Here is a 22,629-nt window from a genome sequence, read left to right on the forward strand (position 1 = left end):
ATGTTTCATGATGTCTTGGTAGGCACGCGTTGCTATTGCCACTAGCAAAATTATTCCGATGTGATAATATGGGTGTTTATACTTTATCTAAAATATAGGCACGTGTGTGCTCATTTCTCATAACGGTCGGAGCGAATGGATAATGAAGTTGGTTAGTTTATGGGTGTTCGTGTACAGTGTTGTGTGTTCACAATGGTTTCAAAAACATGTTCACAGTAGTTACCAAAAGGCGTATTAATCATAATTCACCAAAATGCATAAATTAAATACATGCTCTCAAATACAGTAATTGAAAAAAACTACATCTACATCACTATTACTAAGATATTGCAAATAGATCGCTTAACGTTTGTAATATCAGTACAAGAGATCCTAATTGAACGTGTCTAACACTGGTGTAAACTCTTATAAACATTGTTATTATATTACATCCGTTAGGGTGAACATTACCAGTTGGAAATATCGTCAGTATGTGCGTGTTTTGCATTACTTTAAAGGTTTTTAGTTAGATGTAAATATAGTGTTAGTGTTATTTCGTGAGTCCTATAAGTAGCAAGCCAGATCATATTTGTCATTAAGACCTGTTGGTGACAGGGTCCTTAAGTACTTGAGCCAAAATAATTCTCGCTGCAATAACCTTTGCTGGTGATCTATACCAAATAGAATTTGTACATGTTCAATGACGAAAAATCTCAATTGGGAAATTGTGTGACGTGCTTCTCTCCAGTGTGTCACCAGTGGTGAAGTCATATTATTGCGGATGCGACTTTTATGCTCAGTAATCCGTACTTTTATTTTGCGTTCCGTCTTCCCAATGTACATCTTGCTACATGGACATTTAATGGCGTACACCACATTTTTGGTGTTACAGTCACTTGAGTGTTTTAGGTTAATGAGTTTGCCAGTCATGGGATGTGTGCACGTATTACCGGTAATTACATTGTTGCAATTAGTGCAGTTTAAACATCTGATAGTTCCATTGTAGTTGATCGGTTCTGTGGGTTGTTGTTTCCGTTTAAGTCTTTCCCTTAAATTTGGACCTCGCGTATATGCATGTAGAGGTGGATCTTTAAAGATTCCATGAAAATCAGGTTCCATGGATAAAAGTTCCCATCTTTTATTCACAATTTTTTTGATCCTTGTAGACAGAGTTGTATATTTGGTGACAAATACCATCCTATTCTGTGATGTTTTTTTGCGTTGTTTTAACAGGTCCACTCTGTTAATTTCTTGTACTCTAGCCATTTGTGCTGCTAGTTCATCTGATGCATATCCTCTGTCTTGGTACTTTTGTGCCTGATGCTCCAATGTGGTTAGACATGTTTGTTCATTTGAACATATACGTTTGATCCGGATGAACTGGGATACTGGTAAGTTCCTGATGAGATTTTTTGGGTGAAAGCTTGTGTATTCAAGTGCACTATTGCGGTCTGTGGACTTGGTGTACAGCGATGTTTCGAATCCATTGGCTGTTTTAGTGATTCTGACATCTAAATAGTCAATGGTGTCCTTGCTTATTTTGTGTGTGAATTGAATTCTATTGTCCACTTGATTTAATTGATTGATTAGTTGTTCAAGAGATGCCGGAGTGTCGTCCCAAATTAAAAAAATATCATCGATGAATCGACTGTACATTTTCACGTGTCTCCACTCAGTAGATGACATCAGGTTGTCTGCTTCGTACTGGGCCATAAAAGTATTCGCGTACGCAGGAGCCCCTGCAAAACCCATGGCTGTTCCATTCAGTTGTGCATAAAATTCATCTTTCCATATGAAATGGCTGTTGTGTAGACAAAATTTCAATAGCTGTAGTAAAATTTCACGGGCACATGATTAGGTGAGCTAAAACTCTCCATAACCATTCAGATATAGGTTTAGACATAGGTATACTATATCTAAGCAAGGGGTGATTACACCACCTTGCCCCAGCTGTGTGAACAGCCAGTTGTGTCGATTTAAGTACCAGCCAGGGGTGGCAAAAGATATGCTGCTGCCCCGGGTAGGCCTTGGATGCACCTATGCCCTTGGCACCTATAGTGCACTATGTAGGGGCTGACAAGGTGTCCAGTACCAAATTGGTTATGTACCTATAGTACATGTCTGTTAATTTAGAGAGAGAACAGCAGGCTGTGGGTCTGATTAGCAGGCCCACAGCCACATTAAGTCGAAAACCAGTGATGCAAAAAGCAAAAATTGGGGTGACCATAGGATAGCAGACCCTACTCTCCTACACAACCCCCCCCCCCCAAACGCAGGGACATTAAACTTAACCTTGACCAGATAAGTCTTCATGTTCTAAGTGGAAGTACCTGGAGAGACCATCTGCATTACCATGGTCAGTCCCTGGGCGGTGCTCCACTGTAAAGTCCATCCCCTGTAGGGAAATGGACCACCTGAGCAGTTCGGGATTTTCACCCTTCATCTGATTGAGCCACAAGAGGGGATTATGGTCTGTCTGAATTAGGAAGTGAGTACCAAACAAGTATAGCCTCAGCTTCTTCAGGGCCCAAACCACAGCAAAGGCCTCCCTCTCAATAGCTGACCAACGTTTCTCTCTAGGGGTCAGCCTCCTGCTAATGAAAGCAATGGGCTAGTCTTGACCATCTACGTTGAGTTGTGAAAGCACAGCTCCCACCCCCAACTCAGAAGCATCTGTTTGAACAATGAACTGTTTGGAGTAGTCAGGACTCTTAAGGATAGGTGCAGAGCACATGGCCTTCTCCAGGTCTTCAAATGCCTTTTGACAGCTAACTGTCCACTGAACCTTTTTGGGCATCTTCTTGGATGTCAAATCATTTAATGGTGTCACAATGGACCCATAGTTCTTTACACACTTTCTGTAATACCCAGTCAGGCCCAAGAAGGCTCTGACTTGTGTCTGGATAGTGGGAGGGGCATACATTCCTGTATGGCTTGGATCTTGCTCTCCAATGGTTGAACTTGACCCCCACCTACTAGGTGGCCCAAGTACACAACCTTGCTCTGCCCTATCTGGCACTTAGTAGCCTTGATAGTCAGGCCTACCTTTTGCAGGGCCTCCAGAACCTTCTTCAGGTGGATCAGGTGATCCTCCCAGGTAGAGCTAAAGACAGCAATATCCTCTAGATATGCTGCACAAAAGTCATCCAACCCAGAAAGGACTTGATTCACCAACCTATGGAAGGTGGCAGGTGCATTCTTCAAACCAAAGGGCATCACCACAAACTGATAATGCCCACTGGGGGTAGAGAATGCTGTCTTGGCCTTTGACTCTTCAGCTAACCTGATTTGCCAATAGCCAGCTGTCAGATCAAATGTGCTCAGAAACTTGGCAGAAGCCAATTTGTCAATGAGCTCATCTGCCCTTGGAATGGGATGAGCTTCTGTCCTAGTGACAGCATTGAGACCTCTATAGTCCACACAAAATCTAATTTCTCTCTTTCCATCTTGGGTATGAGGTTTTGGCACAAGGACTACTGGGCTGGCCCAGGGGCTCTCTGATGGCTCAATCACTTCAGGTTCTAACATTTTCTGCACCTCAGCCTTGATACAATCTCTGACATGGTCAGGTTGTCTGTAAATTTTGTTCTTTACAGGTAGACTGTCACCAGCGTCCACCAAATGGGTGCACCAGTTAGTCTGACTGGGTGTGAGTGAAAACATGTGTCTATGGGCTTGCAAAACTTGTCTGCAGTCCATCTGTTGCTGGTCAGTGAGGCTGCCTGCCAAGGCTACTCCATCAACTGAGCCATCATCAGGGTTCTGGGTAAGCAGGTCTGGGAGAGGGTCACTCTCTTCCTCCTGATCCCCATCTGTAGCCATGAGCAAGCCCATGCTTTCCCTGCCAACAAATGCTTTCAGTCTGTTCACATGGATCACCCTGCGAGGGATCCATGGGGGTTTCAAAGTCCACCATGTAGGTGACTTCTCCCTTCTTTTCCATGATGTTGTAGGGTTCGGACTATTTGTCCTGGAGAGCTGCTGGGGCCACTGGCTCCAACACCCACACCTCTGTCCTGCCTGGTACTCAGTCACCACAGCCTTTTGGTCATGCCAAGCTTTTTGTAATTCTTTGCTGGCCTCCAGGTTTTTGGATGCTTTCTCCATGTACTCAGCCATCCTGGAGCGGAGACCAAGTACATAGTCCACTATGTCAAGTTTAGTCTTTTTGAGAGGTAACTCCCATCCTTCCCTCACAAGACACAATGGACCCCTCACAGGGTGGCCAAACAAAAGTTCAAAAGGGCTGTAGCCAACCCCCTTCTGTGGGACCTCTCTGTAAGCAAAGAGTAAGCAGGGTAAAAGGATGTCCCATCTACGCCTGAGCTTTTCAGGTAATCCTTTTATCATTCCATTTAGGGTCTTGTTGAACCTTTCAACAAGCCCATTGCACTGTGGGTGATAGGGTGTGGTGAACTTGTAGTTCACTCCACACTCCTTCCACATTGCCTTCAGATATCCAGACATAAAGTTTGTACCTCTGTCTGAAAGTACCTCCTTTGGAAAGCCCACTCTGGAGAAAACTCCAAGTAGGGCCCTTGCCACAACAGGAGCTGTTGTGGTCCTTAGGGGAATTGCCTCTGGGTACCTGGTGGCATGATCCACTACCACCAGGATAAATCTGTGCCCAGATGCTGTTTGGGGATCCATTGGTCCAACAATGTCAATCCCTACTCTCTAAAAGGGTACCCCCACCACAGGTAGTGGTATAAGGGGGGCCTTTGTTGTACCACCTGATTTGCCACTGGCTTGGCAGATGACACAGGAGCGACAAAACTCCTTTGTAGCCTCTGACATATGAGGCCAGTGAAAGCGAGGGACAAGCCTGTCCCAAGTCTTGTTCTGGCCTAAGTGTCCTGCAAGGGGAATATCATGGGCCAAGGTTAGAAGGAAGCCCCTAAATTGCAAAGGTATGACCAACCTCCTGGTTGCACCAGGCTTGGGGTCTCTAGCCTCTGAATAAAGGAGCCCATCATCCCAATACACTGAATGGGTACCTCGAGCATTCCCTGCAGCCTCAGCAGCAGCTTGCTGTCTGAGGGGTTCAAGTGAAGGGCAAGTCAACTGAGCCTGCCCCAGGTCTGCCCTTGAGGGTCCCCCGTCCCCAGAAACTCAACCTGATCAGGTTCAAGCTCTTCAGAGGCAGTCTCCTCTTGGGTCACAGAATCACCCTCCTGTGAGGTCTTATCCTCAACCTGGGGCAAGTGGGAAGGTTCTGCCTTCACCCTCTTGCTCCTTCTCTTGGGTTGTGGTTGGTCTATTGTTTCAAGATCCACCACAGGTTCAGGTAGGCACTTCTTGGCCTGGGACCTGGTTACAGCAAGGACATGGGCTGATATCCCTAGCATTTCTGCATGAGTCCTGTACTCCACTTCTGACCATAATGATTCCTCCAGATCATTGCCCAACAAACAGTCAACTGGGAGGTCTGCAATAACAACTCTTTTGAGGCCAGCTACCCCTCCCCAGGAGAAATTAGCAACAGCCACACTATGTGTAGTAGTGGTGTTGCTAGCATTGGTCACTAGGTAATTCTCACCTAGTATCATCTGTTCAGGGTCCACAAAGTTAGGTGTCACCATAGTGACACTGGCACAAGTGTCCTTGTAGGCCTGAGCTATCTTGTCATTGATTAAAGGCGTCTGCCTGTACTTGCCCAGGTTACTAGGACTCACAGTAGAGGACATAATTATGTCCCCCTCACAGATCAGAACTGCCTGAGTAGGAATCATGACTAAGCCAGTCTCCCCCTCAGATCCCAGGGTTAACCCTACTATCCCCTTGGGTTGTGTACTACTACTGCTAACTGTACTAGGGGATGCAGGTGTCTTAGGGACTGCAGTAGTAGCCACTGGGTTTTTCTTAGTGCATTCACTTCCCCAATGAGAAGTGGACTTGCAAAAGTTGCACCAAGGTTTCTTTTGGCCATCATTCTTCTTCTTTTTTCCATTCTGGGAACCACCCTCCTTATTTTTACTTTGGGGGCCTGTAGAAGACTTCTGGTCTTTATCTTTCTGATTAACACCCTTTTGGTCTGCTTTCTTCTGATCACCTCCTTGGTTCTGGGGTTTCTGCTTAACCCTTGTTCTGACCCATTTGTCTGCCTTCTTTCCCAATTCTTGGGGAGAGGTCAGATCAGAGTCTACAAGGTGTTGATGCAATAGCTGGTTTTGACAGTTATTAAGGATCTGCTCTCTCATTATAAGATTGTACAATCCTGTATAGTCTGAGACTTTACTTCCCTGCAACCAACCCTCCAGAGCCTTAGTAGCACAATCAACAAAATCAGTCCAGTCTTGAGTCTGTGCTTTTTGGGTGTCTCTGAACAACAACCTGTTTTGCTCAGTGGTTAGGCCAAACCCTTCAATAAGAGTACTGTTCAAGACAGAGTAGTTTTTAGCATCCTCAGGTATAACTGTGAGGAGCTTATCTCTCCCTTTCTCACAAAAGGAGCGCCACAAGATTGCTGCCCACTGATCTGAAGGAACCTGCTGTACCATGCAGGCCCTCTCCAGAGCAGTTATCCATTTGTGGATGTCATCCCCATCTCTGTAGGGGGGCACAATCTTACTCAGGTTTCTATGATCATAGGACCTGTCTTTATCTCTTGGGATAATGCTGCCACCACTTAACTTTTGCTCTCTTGCAAGAGCTAGTCTAGCTTGGCCCAGGGCTAATTCCTCTCTTTCTATTTGGAGATTAACTGCTCTCATCCTGGCTCTATGCTCTTTTCTTTGAGGGGAAGTCATTCCTCTCTGTGATTCCCTTGAGGCACTAGAAATGTGAGAATCCCTGGAAGGGCTTCTCTCTCTCCTATTGCCTGGGAGAATTCTGTTATGTACTCTGGGGAGGTGCTGGCCCTCTCCATTTCCATGTAGGTCCAAGTTGGCTTGGCTAAGCCTTCCAACTGGTACCTGGCTAACCCTTTGATCCACATCTGAATCTTCACCATTTGACTCAGAGTCTGCCTCCTCATCTTCTACTTCTGGGGAGGTGTTCTCTGTGTCTGGGGGGTTCACTCCTTCTCCTGATCCTGATAGGACTATCTTGCCTTTCTCAAGGTCATCCTTTTCTAGGATGGCTATCATGATATGAATGGTAGGGTTGTGACCCTTTCTCAGCTTCCTTGCAGTGCACAAGGCACTCAAGTCTCTATGGCTGAATCTGACATATTCTGAGGTTGCCTTTGGAGGGTCAACCACCACAGGTAGAGAGTCTGTAGGTTCATCTGTGCCAGACATGACTCTAGTGTGGTGTAAGTGAAGCTCCTACCTACACTAAGTGTTTTCCTACTGTACCTTACTAGTGAGTTGTAGTCAGGGTGTGCTAATCCCTTTTCTCTACAACTACTAAGTCCAGTAGAACTTAATATGCTAAGCTTTGTTTATATGTACCTAGGTACTTAATGTGATCTTTCAATTTGATATAAAGATTGCAATGGTAAAACAACAGCAAGCTCAAATCCGCACCGCTGCTCACCAATGTGAGAAGTTGGCCTGGTGTATGATGTCCACAGTTCTGTGGGCACCTTGTATCAGTCCAAACAATTCCTTATGGTGATGGTTGTAAGTCAACCTTATAGACAAGCTATCCTAGGGGTAGCATGGACTAAGCAGCCTTAAAGGCTTAACTCAAGAGGGCATGTGAAGAAAGCTGTTTTACCATATGCAATCCTGTAATACCAAATGAAAGGACACCACACAAGTTATATATTATAAAAATATATGTATTTATTCTCAGAATAATCCCCACTACTCTTTATGAGCACTGAAGCACAAGCGTTTAAACAAAAGCACAATATAACATATACAAGTTGCACGTTTTTGGATGAGGCCGGTGGCCACTCAAACCATATATCAAAAAAGTGGTATAAGAATCACTAATCGATCGGGGGTAAGGCCTAGGGTCTTGGGAATCGCTTGGACTACAGTGGAATAACAGCAGTTAGGACGGGAGTAGCCAGCGGGATTCGGGTATAGTGCAGAAAGCACAGGCATGCACCAATGTAAAGTCAATGGTGCGTACAAGTTATCGTTTTACATATTAAAGAGTCTTCCGACTGGACTAGGACTACCAAACTTTAGAGTTAGGCACTAGAGGTGTGTACCAGTGTAGGAACACCGCCGCTAGTAAGTTACCTCACCCACAGGAAGCGGGTGCATAGGTGCCAAAGTGTGTCGGGTTTCGTCACGCAGTTTGATGGTGCCTGAAGATGAAGATGCAGCAGGCGTCCAGAAGAGAAGTGTCCGGTGCGATCCAAGGGTGGATCGAAGCAGAAGGGTACCTGAAAGCAGAGGGGACAGAGTCTGGGTCACTAGCCAGTGACCAGGAAGGAACCAGGAAGGAACCAGGCAATGTCGGGCGCAATCAGGTTGTTGTCAGGTGCCTTGTCTCTGCTGCCACGTGGAATCTGGGGCACTGAGGATGTCCTGGAGTGAATCACGAGCTGTCCCAGAAAGGCTCTCACTGTTGGCGGTGTCGGCTTCACGATCAGAGTCAACAAGCATTGGCAAAGGCAACCCACGCAGGATTCAAAGATGGCGTTGCACTCGGACCAGCAAGGTCTGAGCGTGTGCTCCTTTTCAGGGGAGCGAGTGCCAATCTGGAGCAACCAGATCCACTGTTCAAAGTTAAAGGTTCGTTGGTTCTGGGGCCACTAGCCAACAGGCAAGCGACTGGATCAACGCGTCAAGCAGGGAAATGCAGAAGTGCCCCACGCAGCACTCGTCGAGTGTAGAGGGGTGAGCTTCGGTGCACAAGCTGCTCAGGGATGGAGCTTCTCACGCTCCAATGCACAGCTTCGAGGGAGCCTCGGGTGCTGCACGGTCAGTGCTTCGGAGTCACTTGAAGATAGCCGCTCCCACGCTTCAGGTCGCCACCACGTTGTATGACACCAAACACGACATGTTTTGATAAAGCCAAACCGGAGTTGCAATAACCGTAAGGATTATAATGCACTTAAGAGTATATGGTATGGCAGTATCACTGGAACAGCTATAGGGAAATGGTCCCGCAAGCTGCAGACAGGCTCAGCTCATGCCAGAGCACTATCTCACATAAAACCAAGCACTCTGCCTTCAGGATTGTTAAGGCCTGCTATAGGAGTGGCTGATAGGTATATATGTGTCCAGATATAGGTTTAGACATAGGTATACTATATCTAAGCAAGGGGTGATTACACCACCTTGCCCCAGCTGTGTGAACAGCCAGTTGTGTCAATTTAAGTACCAGCCAGGGGTGGCAAAAGATATGCTGCAACCCCTGGTAGGCCTTGGATGCACCTATGCCCTTGGCACCTATAGTGCACTATATAGGGGCTGACAAGGTATCCAGTACCAAATTGGTTATGTACATATAGTACATGTCTGTGAATTTAGAGAGAGAATAGCAGGCTGTGGGTCTGATTAGCAGGCCCACAGCCACATTAAGTCGAAAACCAGTGAAGCAAAAAGCAAAAAATTGGGGTGACCATAGGATAGCAGACCCTACTCTCCTACAGATGTGTTCTAGAGTCAGAGGCTGGTACAAAGGCATTCTGGAGTCAGAGGCTGGTACATAGGTAATCTAGAGTCAGAGACTTGTACAGAGGTGTTCTAGAGTCAGAGGCTGGTGCAGATTTGTTCTAGATTCAGAGGCTGGTACAGAGGTAATCTAGAGTCAGAGGCTGCTTAAGAGGTAATATAGAGTCAGAGGCTGGTTCAGAGGTGATCTAGAGTCAGAGACTTGTACAGAGGTGTTCTAGAGTCAGAGGCTGGTACTGAGGTGTTCTAGAGTAAGAGGCTGGTACAGATGTGGTCTACGGTCAGAGGCTGGTACAGAGGTGTTCTAGAGTCAGAGACTCGTACAGAGGTGTTCTAGAGACAGAGGTTTTCTAGAGTAAGAGGCTGGTACAGATGTGGTCTACAGTCAGAGGCTGGTACAGAGGTGTTCTAGAGTCAGAGGCTGGTACAGAAGTAATCTAGAGTCAGAGACTGGTACAGATGTGTTCTAGAGTCAGAGGCTGGTGCAGACTTGTTCTAGATTCAGAGGCTGGCAAAGAGGCAATCTAGAGTCAGAGACTCACACAGAGGTAATCTAGAATAAGAGGGTGGTAGGGTAATGTTCTAGAGCCAGAGGCTCGTACAGAGGCGTCCTAGAGTCAGAGGATGGTTCAGAGGTGATCTAGAGTCAGAGGCTGGTACAGAGGTGTTCTAGAGTCAGACATTCGTACAGAGGAGTTCTAGTCAGAGGCTGGTTCAGATGTATTCTAGAGTCAGAGGCTGGTACTGAGGTAATCCAGATTCAGAGACTCATACAGAGTTGTTCTAGAGTCAGAGGCTGGTACAGAGGTGATCTAGAGTCAGAGGCTGGTACAGAGGTGATCTAGGGTCAGAGGCTGTTACAGATGTGTTCTAGAGTCTGAGGCTGGTACAGATGCATTCTAGAGCCAGAGGCTGGTACAGACGTGATCTAGAGTCAGAGACTCGTACAGAGGTGTTCTAGAGTCAGAGGCTGGTACAGAGGTGTTCTAGAGTAAGAGGCTGATACAGATGTGGTCTACAGTCAGAGGCTGGTACAGAGGTGTTTTGGAATCAGAGGATGGTACAGAAGTTATCTAGAGTCAGAGGCTGGCACAGATGTGTTCTAGAGCCAGAGGCTGGTACAGGGGCAATCTAGAGTCAGAGACTGGTACATTAATGTTTTAGAGTAAGCGGCTCGTACAGAGGCGTCCTAGAGTCAGAGGCAGGTGCAGAGGTAATCTAGCATCAGAGGCTAGAAAATATGTATTCTGGAGTTAGAGGCTGGTACAGAGGTAATCTAGAGTCAGAAGCTTGTACAGATGTGTTCTAGATTCAGAGTCTGGTACAGAGATATTCTAGAGTCAGAGGATGGTTCAGAGGTGATCTAGAGGCAGAGGCTGGTACAGAGGTAATCCAGATTCAGAGACTCATACAGAATTGTTCTAGAGTCAGAGGCTGGTACAGAGGTGATCTAGAGTCAGAGGCTGCTACAGATGTGAACTTGAATCAGAGGCTGGTACAGAGGCATTCTTGAGTCAGAGGCTGGTACAGAGGTAATTTAGAGTCAGAGACTCGTACAGAGGTGTTCTAGAGTCAAAGGCTGGTACAGATGTGTTCTAGAGTCAGTGGCTGGTACAGAGGTAATCTAGAGTCAGAGACTTGTACAGAGTTGTTCTATAGTCAGAGGCTAGAGTCAGAGGCTGGTACGGAGGTGATCTAGGGTCAAAGGCTGTTACAGATGTGTTCTAGAGTCTGAGGCTGGTACAGATGCATTCTAGAGCCAGAGGCTGGTACAGATGTGATCTAGAGTCAGAGACTCGTACAGAGGGGTTCTACAGTCAGAGGCTGGTACAGAGGTGTTCTAGAGTAAGAGGCTGGTACAGATGTGGTCTACAGTCAGAGGCTGGTACAGAGGTGTTCTGGAATCGAGGAGTAAAATATACTATTCCTACTCCAGTGAGAGCAACTGTAGGGAACATGTTGGATAGCAGAGGGGCACAAATTACTATTCCCATTCCAAAGAGTGCAACAGTAGGGAAAGTGTAAATGTAAATGTAAATGTAAATGTAGTGCTTATATAGAGCACGAATCACCCCTGAAAGGGTCTCAATGCGATGTACACATACCACTGAGGAACCCTTCCTGGCCTTTCCCTGTGAAGTGCCCACTCCTGGACACCCCCAAGGTGAAGCCAGGCATCCGAGCGCTGTTGGGGCCGTTGTGGAGATGAAGCAAGCTATTGCCCAGAGTTGCAGAGTGGGAATCATGATTAGAATAGGCACCGAGGCGAGAATTATCAGGTCCAGGGAAATTGAGCTCAAGACCCGCTGAGGTGGGAATTGAACCCTGGTCCGGGCCAGATCTCTGCATGAGGGTCTGCCGCTCCTACCATTTAGCCAACTTCTCCAAAGTGTTGGATAGTGTTGGGGTAAAAATTGTTATTTCCACTCCGGTGAATGCAACAGTAGGATAAGTGCTGGATAGCGGAGGGGTAAATTTATTCATTCCCACTCCGGAGAGTGCAACAGTAGGGAACGTTTTGGATAATGGAGAGGTAAAAACTACTATTGCCACTCCAGAGAGTGCAACAGTAGGGAAAGTGTTGCATAGTCGAGGGTAAAAATTACTATTCCAACTCCAGTGAGGGTAACAGTAGGGAAAGTGCTGGTTAATGGAGGGGTAAAAATTACTATTCCCTCTCTAGTGAGTGCAACTGTAGGGTAAGTGTTGGATAGTGGAGAAACAACAATTACTATTCACACTCAAACAGTTAAAAAAATATGTTTAAAAAATAACAAAAAATAAAAAAATATATTAAAAAAATTTAAAAAATTAAAATATTAAACATATAAAAAGAACACATAATAATAATTACATGGTCCCGCTTCGCTTCCAACATCACCGGAGCCTATCTTTGAAGTCCCAGGGGGCTGTGATACCGGGAGGACATCGGGCCATCGGGAGCACGCACTGGAAAGTGCAAACTGCCGTCTGCTGGTGGCTGCGGGGTCAGGAGCACGCGAGCACGGGACTCCAACTCCCAGGAGTCTGTGCATGCCATACCTGTGCATGAGACCGCCCACCCTCCAACCGATCCGTTAATACAGAGCTAAGGGTCCGCAGCGTGGGACGCGTGCGGGGATGCGCCTGGGAGAAGCTCGGGACAAGGGCGGGGCCATCTGTGGCCATCCGGGGCCTGACGGAGACTGGACTGGGCCACCCCCTTTGACGTTCACCTTAAGGTACTGTTTACGCTCCACCCTCAGTTTATCTGGTGGCTCTATCTAACGCAGTAATGGGGAAGAGGAAATCCACTGAGGATCTGAATGACTCTGCTGGCGCGACGGCTAAGGGAGGGAAGCTAGCCAAGAGATCTAAGTGCAAACCATCTAGGAAGCGTCAGTTACATGTGGGAGTAAATTGTGTCATCGACAGAATTGACGATTTGGTGCAAAACTGTACAGACCTGTTAACATCTGCTCCCATTCATGGGGAGAGAGTCTTAGAGGGATGTAGTATTGAGAGTCCTTTGGAAGTTAAGAGTAACAAGCGGGGGTTGCCGTTATTCCAGAGATTTTTACCAATAAACAGATTACTGGGGCTAAAACGGTTTTAATAGAGAGGGGAGAGCCCATTACAGTTCAGTCTCAAATCCCCTCATCTCCTAAACATAGTTCTGCTGATATAAGCGCTTTACCCTGTAGCAACAGGTTTGCTGTTTTAGCTCAAATAGAAAATTGTAATACTGAAAGCAGGTCTGAGGTGCTTGTGGCTGGTCCACCCCTAGTAGAAGGTACTTCAGATATGGCTACTATTATGGGGATGCCCGGGCTGGCTGAACTAACCAATAACCCCCTGGTTAAAATTGTAAATCATCTGTGTAACCTGGTCATAAGTATGCAAACTAAAATCGACCAACTCAGTGTTGCTGTAAATAACCTAAGGGTGGGCTTCGGCAAAGGCTCTGCAGATATTAACCATGCTAATAGTAATTGTAAAAGTGCAAATTTAACAGGATGTCTAGGGAAATCTCCCCCTTTGATCAACCCACATATTACTCAGGGCACTGTTGCTAACCCAAGCCGCACATCCATTGACATGGGCAGAAAAGGGAGCGTAGCTACCAAACCCAATCACGCCATCCAAAGCACCGATCCAGTTTTAACTGCTTTACCCAGTGGGATATCCGGGAACCCAGGGGGCAAACATTTTTACAGAGCAAGTCAGACTGTACAGCAAGCCGTGACTAGCCGACGGTATCCAAGATCTGTTCCATCAAGCCCAAACGTTATGCCACCTAATTCTTATTTGGGTAAATCTCCTCCTGTGTTCCTGATCAATATTCCCAAGCTGCCTATTGGTAGGGCTCATGAAACTCCGGAAGCACTTACCAATAAAGCAATTCATTGGATTAGGTATGTAAGGGGTTGTAGGTCAGTCATTAGGGAGGACATCTCCCGCGCGGTGAGGCTTATCTCTCAGGGTGATGCATATGACTGTATTGAATTAAATTTCAAAAACCCAATGATAGCCTGAGAATTACTAAATCTAGAATTTAGATCCTGTTCACCTGACCATTCTAGGATTCAGATGAGAACAACTCCTCCCCAAAGTTGGCTCTCTGAAGGAGGAAAAATTGTTAAGGGCAATTTTCTGGCAAATTCGAGCCTGGATCATAATCATTGACTCCAGTCTGAAGTTACTATTGGGGTGAGCAGTGATTCAATTAACAACGAAGTCCTAGGCCTCGACCTATTAAATGACCGGGGTATCCCACCCGAAGTGCCATTCTTGCTACCTTATTCGCCATCTATGGCTGCCCTTGAATATATGGTCGTTGAGTCAACTAAGCAGGATTGTAATGTGTCTACCATTGGTAAATTTGGGTCTGTTCTTTCCTGGAACATAGCTGGCCTTCAATCAAAAATGGAATCCCCGGAGTGGGTATCATTTGTTAGCCAGCACGATGTATGTTTATTTCAGGAAACTTGGCTACTGGACCCGTTACATCTCCCTGAGTATTTAAATTACAGTATCCCGGCAGAGAAGGGAGGCAATGGTCGTCCGTCTGGTGGTTTAACAATTTGGATCAGACAGGACCTTGGTGCCACTATAAAAGTCATTCACTCCAATCATAGGGATTTACAGGCCCTAAGTCTTGTGTTCCCTAATCAAGAGCCGATTAACATCTACAATGTCTACGCTCGAAGTACTGCTGGGAAAAAGTCACTAGCACTTGCACTCCTGGAAGAGATGCTTCATTCCCCTCATCTCCATTCCAATTTAATTTTGGGGGGAGATTTTAATGTTACTTTTGAACCTCTTTTTTGTGAAAACTGGAATATATCGGACGATGAAGATAGGGAATGGGGGGCACCTAAACTTGACCTTAAACCCCTTAAAAAGTGGTCAGATATAGTGATCCAAATGAATTTTATCTGTTTAAATAATGGTCTAAGATCAACAAATGGAAGATCACTGGGTGATAAAGCCGGGGCAATCACATACAAAAGTGGCACCAGAGAGAGTAGAATAGATTATATTCTACTCAACCTGGGGTTATGGAGATTCCTCCGGGACATGCTAATCATAGAAAGGATAGAGAGTGACCACAATCCCTTGTGCTTGACTGTCTCCTACTGGAGTACTCCCGACTATTATGGTAAGGAAGTGTCTCTAGCTCCCATTACTGACACTGTCCTATCGAACGATGTGCGCCATGTTCGATGGTCGAAAGTTTCGATTAATCCAGTTAATATTGATTTCATAACTCGAAAGCTTGCTCAAGCAACATGTGACTTAGAGGAACTGCTAGAAAAGGATAATGCCTTTCCCTCTCTAGAGGAAGGAACAAGGGTCCATGAGGCCTTTTTTTGCGAACTGAAAAGCCTTTTCGTTAAGCCTTGTATTAAAAAATGCCCACGTATACCTGAGTCACCTCGTTGGTATTCGGGGGAATGCAGGCAGGCCCGTTTGGACCTGGGCAGAGCCATAAAAAGTGAGTCTAGCGAGAATATTCGGATGGCCAGATCCATGTATAAAAACACTGTCTTTAGAGCTAAACGTAACTGGGATGAAACCAGGTGGAATGACTTAAAGGAGGCAGGTTCCAACAAAGACTCACGGAGATTTTGGATTGTGTATAGGTGGGGGGTCGAGGGAAACCCTGATAAGCCACAGAACTGGGTTTCCAAAGATAAATGGGTAGCCTATTTTCAGCCTCAGTATGCGAGGGGTAATGGCTCAGAATCAATCCTAGAGACTCCCCCCATTTTAATTGCTGAGGATATGTTTACGCTAAAAGATGTTTACTGTGCCTTAGATTTAGTGGTTCCTGGCAGAGCGCCAGGTATCAATGGCATTCCCCTATACCTTGCTCATGGAATGGGGCCAAAATTATTCCTGTGTACAAAAAAGGGGACAAGTCGCAGCCAGGAAATTATCGTCCAATCAGCCTGATTGACACCTACCAAAAAAATGTTGGCAGGCTGATTTTAAACCCATACAATACAAGACAAGACAAGACAACAAAACAATAGTGGCCAAGAGGGCAAAGCAAAAATTGTCACAATACTAGGCTTAGTTTAAATATAATGGTTAAGACAACAACTGTCATTTCCTGTCCTGATGATGATGCCCTAGATTAAAATACGGCATCGAAATGTCGTCGACCTCTGAACCCCCAAATGCAATATATGACTGAAATATTATCATTTCAGTGGAGTGTTATAATGAAATTTAAAATCTGTAACAACTGATTAATAGTATACAGATGCAATTTTTGCTTTGCCCTCTTGGCCACTATTGTTTTGTTGTCTTGTCTTGTATTGTATGGGTCACGGCTGTGCCCACTTGATACTAAATGGTTCTTCCATTTTCATAATTATCGTTCTAAATCAAATAAAAATAAAAATTCTTGTCCGGCTGGACAAAAGTCATTTCACCTATCAAGTGTATGAAAATTGTTTTGTCTGTCCTCACAGACTATTTCGTTTCTAAAATAGGGACCACTGTTTTATAAAATATGCTACTGCCCAAGGTCCCTATACTATACCTTCTGGGTTCCCTTGTTTATGTGTAAAAATCACTGCAGGTACAGCATGACAAATATGGCGGTCGTCAAAAGAAACTCACAACAAGGCCACCAAGTGCACACAGCAAACTAACCCTGCCCCCAAAACCACCCCAAACCTCCCAATGACACACCCCCATGGCAACTTCAAAAATACAAATTCCAGGACAACCCACTCAACACACCTGACAGCTATACTCCATTTTGACACAACCACATAGCTGAGTATAAAACCATCCCCTTCCCTGACCAGAATCCTTTGCACTTCTCCCGCACTGAATGAGCCAAACCCTGCAGCACATTGGATAGGCAAAACACCACACATCTCACCAGTACAACAACACACCCACCTCCTACTCCACCCTACCAGCCTCACAACAGCACCTCAAAACATTAGCACATTACACACCATGAAAAAAGAAAATGGCCAAATTCACTCACAGTGAGTTGTCAGTCATGGTAGATGAGATAATCAGCGGAGAACCACAAATCTTTGGTACCCTGGTCCAACAGACACCATTTGCCCCCAGAGGACAAATGTGGGGAAGGATAGTGAACAAGGTCAATGCAGTAGGGACCACTCTGCACACCAAGAAGGAGAGCATAAAGCGGTGGCATGACCTCAAGAGGCAGGTGAAACAGAAGAACTACTAGAACCGTCATCTCGCTCAGATGACTGAAGGTGGCCCTCCCATTCCACCAAGAACATTCACTGCATGGGAGGAGAAGGTGCTTGCCATTCTGCATCCAGATAGTCTCGCAGGAATATCCGGGGGAGTGCGGGCTGGTAAGTACAAACAAATGTATTCCATTACACTGCTATGTACTGTCTCGCACAACTATAAAGCTACACATCCTAGGCCCAATCCCATCCAACTGCACAACAATACCCAGCACAGGTCTCACACAAGTAACTGTCACCCCATTTGATTCCCCCCAAAGTAGCCAGCTGCATTCCCAGGGTTGAATAGGCCCAGGCAACCAGCACTACAACTCCCACCAGGCACACTGTCCTAGAGCTCAGCAAGATGGAGCACTCCCCCACCCAGCCAGAACCATGTGGCAGCCATTGTAGCACACCAACTAAACTTACAGGTAGGTAGCCCTCTTCCCAGGATGGGCTGCTGGTGGGTGGTAGGGATGCACTACAACTCCCACCATCCCCTCTGTCCCACACCTGAGCAGGATGGAGCACCCCCACCCAGCCAGAAGCATGTAGCGGCCAGAGTATGTGTCACATTAACCTACAAGGGTGGTAGCCATCTTCACAGGGAGGGCTGTTTGGGGGTGGGAGGCCTGTACTGCTACTCCCACCATGCCCCCTTGTCCCATAGTTCAGCAAGGTGAAGCACCCACCCCACCCCACCCAGAAGCATGTGGCAGCCTTAGGTAGCCATCTTAACAGGGAGGGGTGTTTGGGGATGGGAGGCCTGCACCACAACTCCCACCAGGCCTCCCACCCAGAAGCATGTGCCAGCCATTGCATTGTTCACTTTCATCTAAAAGGTAGGTAGCCATCTTCACAGGGGGGGCTGTTTGGAGTAGGAGGTTTGCACTTCAACTCCCTCCAGGCACCCCTATCCCACCCCTGAGCAGGATGGAGCACGCCTACCCCACCATGAATCATGTGTCAGCCATTGAATTACAACAAACAAACTCACAGTTAGATAGCCTCCTTTAGAGGGATGGCTGTTTGGGGGTGGGAGGCTGCATTACTAATCCCACAATGCCCCCCTGTCCCACAGTTCAGCAAGGTGGAGCCCAGAAGCATGTGGCAGCCATTGCATTGCTCCCCCTCATCTAACAGGTAGGTAGCCATTTTCACTATGAAGGCTGTTTTGGGGTGGGAGGCCTGCACCACAACTCCCACCAGGCAGCCCTGCCCCACCCCTAAGCAGGAAGGATGGAACACTCCCCCACTCCACCTAGAAGCATGTGTCAGCCATTTCAATGTTCACCTTCATCCAACAGGTAGGTAGCCATCTTCCCAGGGAGGGCTGTTTAGGGGTGTGAGGCCTGCACTATGACTACCACCAGGCACCCTAGTGGCGCCCCTGAGCAGGATGGAGCACTTAAACACACACCCAGAGAGATGTGTTCGAAAGTCCACCCCAATGAGACAACAGAACAGGTAAGTAGACAGTGCATGCACCCCACCATTCCTCTCAAAAACCATGGAGCCATATGACAAGACCAGCCCTCACATCCCACCAAAATGGACACAGATACAGTAACAAATTACAGTGTGCAGACAGCCAAGCGTATGTAACTGTCACAGAAACAGAAGTTTGACTCACCAAATCCCATGTGAAAGAAAATCAAGGCACAAACATGCAGAGCAAAGAATGCTATCTATAAGTTACATGGGGCTGAGCTTTAAGGACAATATGAAAACAAACAAGCATGGTCTATTGAACAAATACATCTAAGACCAGAACATGACATAGGTATGCATGACATGACAATGCCTAGTACATGTGCAGATGTAACGCCTGACAGGCAGAGTAATCAACAAAGATGCTTCCCATCAAGTTGTATTGCCGCCAGTTGTCAGATGACAACCTAACCCCGTAATCACAGAATCTACATGCAGGGCATTGTATCCATTGACATGTCACACCTTGGAAATTTTATGTATATACCTCCAAATCATGTCATGATGCACATTACTGTGCAGACATACAATGTGTGAAATAGTTAACTGTGTTGCATAACCAGTAAATAAGATACATCGAACTCAAAGTTTGAGGGGTGTTCGTCAATTACCATTTCCCCTCTGTCCGACAGGTGACCAACAACTGACTGCAGAGGACGACAACATCAACCAGCAGAGCCAGTCTCCACCCCCAGAACATGGACTCTCAGATGAGGACTTCCTGGGTTTTGAGGACACGGAGCTCGAAGCTGGCCCACCTGGTGTGCCAGGACGCAACAGGTCCCAGGACCCCACTGTCCCCACCACCACCTCAGCAGCAACAACAACAACAACTACGCTGACTCCTGCTGGAATGACTTGTGCTGCCTCCACCACCACCACCAGTGCTGCCTGCAACACTCTCCCTGTCCCAAAAGATTACCACCCCATCCCACCAACTGAGGAGGCGGGTGCCTATAGTGGTGAGGCAACAAGTCTGTGACAGCAGGGCAGGTGGGAGGGCAAGGGTTAATCAAAACCAACAGGACCCTGGGACTGAAGCCCTGGACAACATTAACAGAGTCCTTGAGGCCTATGAGCGGGCCAAGGGACAAACTGGCCAGGCTGAGGGAGATTCACGTGAGCTCTGTCTGCTGCTAGGGTTCATCGACACCTGCATGTGACAAATTGTGGACCTCTTGGGCCAGCTAGTGGCGGTTTTGAGGAACAGGCCTGCGGCACAAACAACACCTACACCTCCCTCTGGTGGCCCCCAGGATGACAGTGACACATCCTCCCCTGCGGCCACAGAGAGGGGGGACTCCTCAAACCCCACTGGCCCCACATCAGAGACCCCCTACAAAACGACCAAGGGGCCGTCTAAAGAAATCCCAGGGAGGATTCTGTGGCAAATCACCTGCCAAATGCCAGTCAAGGAACCAGCCATGAAGGCAAACCTCTTCACCTTGCCATTGACTTTGTTGACTGTCGGTCCCCCACACTGTCTTTTTAATGGCATCCGTCTGTAGGACTGGGTCACCACATCAATGTGGTGACTACTCAATTGTCTCATCTACCATCACAGACAACTCATTGTTTCACTATTCACCAGTTTGTAAAAATGAATTCCCCTGTCACATGTACCCATTGTAAATAAACACTCCTTCCACACCTATGTTGTTGTGTCTGCTCCATGTGTATTACAGGATGTGCAGTCTTCACCATGATTACAATGTACGTGGAGTACGTTTTTTTTGTGGGCAAGGAGAGGTTGAAGGGACCTTGGACAACACAACAGAACAATATTTGCTAGTCAAACGGTGGCATGACAGCCATCACACAACACTTGCCATGAGGGTACTCCAATCTGCACACATTATTACAATGAGCAACAGTACCGATATAAACATCCTGTATCTGTGACAAACTATCCAGTCCCAGAAACATTGTCAGCCAGCACTGAGTCAACTACAGGCTGCAGTCACAAAGCTCACACACATCTTTCTACCAACAACGACATCACCAGACAATGGCTCCGTTGTACATTGTCACTCACCTTCAAGTGAAGTAGCGGTTGATGAGCTGTTGGCGCAGGTTGACACCTTCCTCCTCTCCACTATCCTGGTCACTGGACATGGGTTGGGTTGCAGACGGGGCCTTGGCTGCTCATCAGCATCCAGGAGCAGGGGTATCCCCTTGCACAAGGCCAGGTTGTGGAGCATGCAACTACAATCTGACACACCTTTTTGGGCGAGTACATCAGTGCACCTCTGGTCTTGTCCAGGCAGTGGAAATGTGACTTCAGGAGACCGAAAGTACGCGCCACCACATGACGTGTCCTCTCATGGGCATCATTGTAGCGGACTTCAGCCGGGGTCCTGGGATTACGGAGTGGGCTCAGCAACCAATGACGGTGGGATATGCAGAATCACCTAGGTGTGAGATACACAGATCAACTTTGTAATATGACTGTGGTAGAGGACAGCATGCCACACACACAGCACACTACCTGACTCTTCTTCCTCACCCACAATCCATGCATGCTCTGGAAGAAGATTATCCATTAACTTGTGTACCCATTGGAGAGTCCATCACAACACTGTTCTGTGTACATGCCCAGCAATATCACAACTGACATATGAGGGAGAACATGCCAATGTTTACCATCATATACATTAACATGGCATGTGTAGTCAGCAGTGTGGTAAATGCTACATTGGCATTGGGTGCACAATCATGTGTCATTAATCATGTGGCCACTGTGCACTGTTGGGAACTGACCATTGGCCATTGATACAGCATGATGGGTCTATAAGTGCTGTCAAAGTGCTCCGCTACCCAAATCACTGTCATTCTTAGCAATTTATGGCACCCATATGGCGGTAACTACTGCCTGGCCCCAGCTGTGCGTCACTGCCAATGCCAAAGCCACACTCGCGGTAGTGATAGTGATATGTGTATTGCCAAATGTCGGTTGGCATGCTCCACCATCCAAATCACGGTCATTCTTAGAAATGTATGGCACCCATATGGAGGTCGCGACCGCCTGGCCTCAGCTGTGTTTCACTGCCAATACCAAAGCCACACTCGCAGTAGTGATAGGGATATGTGTATTGCCAAATGGCGGTTGGCATGCTCCTCCAACCAAATCACGGTCATTCTTAGCAATGATTGGCACCCACATCGCAGTAGCGACTGCCTGGCACCAGCGGTGTGTCACAGCCTATGCCAAAGCCACACTTGTGGTAGTGATAGTGATATGTGTATTGCCAAATGGCAGTTTGCATGCTCCGCCACCCAAATCACGGTCACTGGCTAAAATCTATGGCACCCATATCGTGGTAGCTACCACCTGGCCCCTGCGGTGTGTCACAGCCAATGCCCAAGCCCTTCCAGTCAATGGGAACCACAATCGCGGTGGACTAATGCAATTTTGAAAATCGCGGTAGGCGTGCTACGCCACCGCGGGGCTGGTCATTGGATGCAATTGAAAGATGCACGACAGCTGTAGCATTCGCCAGGCCCCTGCGGCGTGTCACCACCAGCGCCCAAGCCCTTACAGCCAATGGGAACCTCATTGGATACATTTGAAAAAAGCTGACCTGGAACACAAATTGCTGCAGCTCAGAACCAGTGAAACTACCCCAGGAGGCTATATATGTGTGAGAGAGAGCCTCACATTTCCACTGCTTCCAGAGCCTGCTGCGTGAGACCCCTCACCACCAACTGCTGCTGCTCCTGTCTCCAGAGCCTGCTGCCTGACACCGTCTCCTAGACCCAGTGATGTCAAAGACAGAGAAGATCCAGGCCCGTCCCTTCACCACTGAGAAGCTGGATGTCCTGGTGGACGAGGTGCTCACACAGTGTGGGAGGCTATGTGGTCCACCAGATGTCATGGTAAGTGTTTAAGAGGAGGTGAGAGTGCAGGGAGTGCACACATGAAG

The sequence above is a fragment of the Lissotriton helveticus genome, chromosome 2_1, assembly GCF_964261635.1.
Source record: "Lissotriton helveticus chromosome 2_1, aLisHel1.1, whole genome shotgun sequence".
Lineage (NCBI taxonomy): Eukaryota > Metazoa > Chordata > Amphibia > Caudata > Salamandridae > Lissotriton > Lissotriton helveticus.